The sequence below is a fragment of the Diceros bicornis genome, unplaced genomic scaffold (genome assembly GCF_020826845.1).
Source record: "Diceros bicornis minor isolate mBicDic1 unplaced genomic scaffold, mDicBic1.mat.cur scaffold_96_ctg1, whole genome shotgun sequence".
NCBI lineage: Eukaryota > Metazoa > Chordata > Mammalia > Perissodactyla > Rhinocerotidae > Diceros > Diceros bicornis.
The window spans coordinates 899,309-903,723 of record NW_026691855.1 but is presented as its reverse complement, the minus strand read 5'-3'; positions in this window follow the sequence as shown (position 1 = coordinate 903,723).

Genomic DNA, 4,415 nt, shown 5'->3' with positions numbered 1-4,415 from the left:
ATTAGGCTGTAAAAAGAAATAAAAGGAATAAAAATTGGAAAGGAAGAAATGAAACTCTTGCTGTTTGCAGATGACATGATTGTAAATATAGAAAACCCTAAACAATCCATCAGAAAACTATTAGAAGTAATCAACAACTACAGCAAAGGTATAGCGTACAAAATCAACTTACAAAAATCAGTTGCATTTCTATACTCTAATAATGAACTAACAGAAAGAGAACTCAAAAATACAATCCCATTTACAATTGCAACATAAAAAAAAAAGTGTCTAGGGATAAATTTAACCAAAGAGGTTAAAGAACTATACAATGAAAACTATAAGACTTTATTGAAAGAAATCAATGATGACCTGAAGTAATGGGAAGATATTCTATGCACATGGATTGGAAGAATAAACATAGTTAAAATGTCCACATTACCTAAAGTAATCTACAGATTCAAAGCAATCCCAATCAGAATTCCAATGACATTCTTCATAGAAAGAGAACACAGAATCCTAAAATATATACGGAATAACAAAAGACCTCGAACAGCCAAAGAAATCCTGAGAGGAAAGAACAAAGCTGGAGGCATCACAATCCTAACTTGAAAATATATTACACAGCTATAGTAATCAAAATGGCATGGTACTGGCACAAAAACAGACTCATAGATCAATGGAGCAGAACTGAAAGCCCAGGAAAAAAACCACACATCTGTGGCCAGTTAATCTCTGACAAAGGAGCCAAGATCATACAATGGAGGAAAAAAAAGTCTTTTCAATAAATGCTGTTGGGAAAACTAGACACCCACATGCAAATGAATGAAAGTAGATCATTATCTTCCACCATACACAAAAATTAACTCGAAATGGATAAAAGACTTGAATCTAACAATTGAAACCATAAAACTCCTAGAAGAAAATATACGCTGTACAGTCTTTGACATTGGTCTTAGCTGCACCCTTCCCAATACTATGTCTACTCAGGCAAGGGTAAGAAAAGGAAAAATATACAAATGGGACTACATGAGACTAAAAGGCTTCTGCAAGGCAAAGGAAACGATGAACAAAACAAAAAGACAGGGCCAGCCCCGTGGCTTAGTGGTTAAGTGCACGAGCTCCGCTACTGGCGGCCCAGGTTCGGATCCCAGACGCGCACAGACGCACCGCTTGTCCGGCCAAACTCAGGCAGTGTCCCACATACAGCAACTAGAAGGATGTGCAAGTATGACGTACAACTATCAACTGGGACTTTGGGGAAAAAAAAAAAAAGGAGGCGGATTAGCAATAGATGTTAGCTCAGAGCCGGTCTTCCTCAGAAAAAAAGAGGAGGATTAGCACGGATGTTAGATCAGGGCTGATCTTCCTCAAAAAAAAAAAAAAGAAAAAGCAACCACGAACTGGGAGAAAATATTTGCAAATCATATATCTGACAAGTGGTTAATCTCCAAAATATATAAACAACTCACACACCCAACAACAGTAAAAAAGATAATCCAATATAAAAATGGGCAGAGGATATGTACAGACATTTTTCCAAAGAAGATATAGAGAGGCCCAACAGGCACATGAAAAGATGTATAACATCATTAATTATTAGGGATATTCAAATCAAAACTACAATGAGAGATCACCTTACACCTGTCAGAATGGCTATAACTCCCAAGACAAAAAATAACAAATGTTGGAGAGGATAAGGAGAAAAGAGCACCCTCACACACTGCTGGTGGGAATGTAAACTGGTGCAGCCACCAGGGAAAACAGTATGGAGATTTCTCAAAAAATTAAAAATAGAAATACCATACCTTCCAGCTATCCCACTACTGGGTATTTATTCAAATAAATTGAAATCAACAATTCAAAGAGATTTACTCACCCCTGTGTTCATTGCGGCATTATTCACAATAGCCAAGACATGGAAGCACCCCAAGTGCGCTGCTACACGTGAATGGATAAAGAAGATGTGGTATGTATTATATACAATGGAACACTACTCAGCCAGAATAAAAAGACAAGATCATCCTGTTTGCAACAACTTGGATGGACCTTGAGGGTATGATGTTATATGAAATAAGCCAGACAAAGAAATATGCATGATTTCACTCATATGTAGAAGATAAACATACACAGGGATAAAGAGAACAGATAAGTGCTTACCAGAGGGGAAGGGGGTTGGGTGTTGAGTGAAAGAGTTAAAGGGGCACATATGCATGGTGATGGAAAAAAGTTAGACTACCGCTGGTAAGCACGATGCAGTCTATACAGAAATTCACAAATAATAATGAACACCCAAAATTACACAATGTTAAAACCCTTTATAATTTCAATAGAGTAATTAAAAAAAATAATTCATTCCTTTTTATGATTGAATAGTATTCCACTGTGGAGATATACCACACTTTGTGTATCAGTTCACCAGTAGATGGACATTAGGGGTCTTTTCCGCTTTTGTCTACTATAAATAGGTTGTTATCAACATGTGTGTACAAGTCTGTGTATAGACATTAGTGTTTATTTCCCTTAGATTGATTCCTAGGAGAGAAATGGCTGGGTAGACATATGTAATTATTAACGACGCATCCAAGCTATTTTTCACCAGCACTCGATGAGAGTTTCAGTGACTTGACATCTTCAACAACACTTGCTATAGTCAGTTTTTTTAACTTTAGCCATTCTCAAGTGTGGTGGAATCTCGTGATGACTGTCACTTACATTTCCCCAATGACTCATGTTGTGAAGGAGAAGGCAAGTCACGCACAGATTGGGAGAAAACATCTGCAAAACATATCCCTAGAAAAGGATGTGTATTTATATTATATAAAGAGCTCTTACAACGCAATAAGAAGACAAGCAACACGTCATGGCTTACCAGGAGACAGCAGATCAGGCCTGTGATGAGCACCAGGAGTCCCGTCAAGCAGATGAGGATGAGGGCCCAGAAGGGGAGGTCTGAGGAGACAAGTGGTGAGGTAAGCCACATCCTGTCATCGCCCAAGGGCTTCTGGTGACCCCATTGTGCCTCAACCCTCCTTGACAAGGGTTGGCCAACATTCTTCATCATCCAAGACACTGTGCGCACGGTTCTCTTCGATGAGACACAGCATCAACATACTCATCCCCTACCATGGGCTGAGGCTTCCTGCAGGTTTACCAGGCTTCTCAGTCAAGGTATCATCTCTATTGGGAGAATATTCTGGAAGTGAATGAAATGGAGAATGCATGTGAGTGTGTTTCACTCTTTTTAATAAAACTTTTTAGACACAGAAAAATAAAGGGAACAGTCTCATAAACATCCATCATCTAGATTTAACAATGTATATTCCATCCAATTAAAACAATATTTCATCAATGTATAAATTATTAACACTTGCCACCCTTGATTCATCCCATGTTTTCAATGAAATATTAAAGTCAAGTAGACATCATGATGTTTCACCCAATTTTAGTTTCCATTTCTAAAAAGTGAGCACACTGTGCTACAAAATCCAAGACTATTATCACAGAACAAAAGTGTAATTAATTAAACGAAATTCATACCTCTGGGCGCAGAGGACTGAATTTGGACTGGACTTTCTTAGGACGGTCGGGGGGAGAATGGGTCATCACAGTTGGCAAGCCTATGGGATCTCTCTAAATTTGTAAAATCCAACTCAAAAGTGTTCTTCCATGCCTGGAAACACATCATCCCCTTCTACTTTATCTGTTTGCTTAATATTCGTTTTCTAGGATTAACCTACAATGTAATCTCCTGCAGGAAGTCTTCTCTGAATACCGCCTCCAAGTATGAGTTTGTTCACATCAAATAATTGATGTTTCAATTCTCTATTCTTGTTATTGCCAGCTACAACATAAACTCCAGGAGGGGAGGACACACAGCACTCAGTGGGCACGGGGGGAGGGGTGCAGGCCCCCCTACTTGTACCTCTATCCAGAAAAACTCTTAGAGGTGTGCTGTCTGATATGGAGCAGCAACAAGTCTTTTTTTGAATTAAAATTAATTTTAGTTAAATTAAATAAAAAATCTAGTACCTCAGTAACATTAAAAATCAGTAACAATAAAGACCAGTCACAATACCATCCTTCGAGTACTCAACAGCCACATGCGGCTATGCACTGGAGAGCACAGATATAGAACATTCCACCACTGCAGAAAGTTCTAGTGCATTGGTGATCATCTAGAGTGGGACTTGGCAAACTATAGCCTGTAAATCAGAAACCACATGACCCCAAACCTGTAAGTCTGCTTCACACAGAGCTGGAGGCCCTCACTGACCATCTGGCCCAGTGGCTTTCAGTGGAGAGATAAGGAAACAAAAGTCCAGAGAGGGGAGGTGACTAGCTTCAGGTCATAGAGCTGTCTAGGAGAAGGTGACGGCCTCCAATATTACACTGGTGTCCTTGTCTCTCTATGGTGGGTAAAGACTGGGGGACTA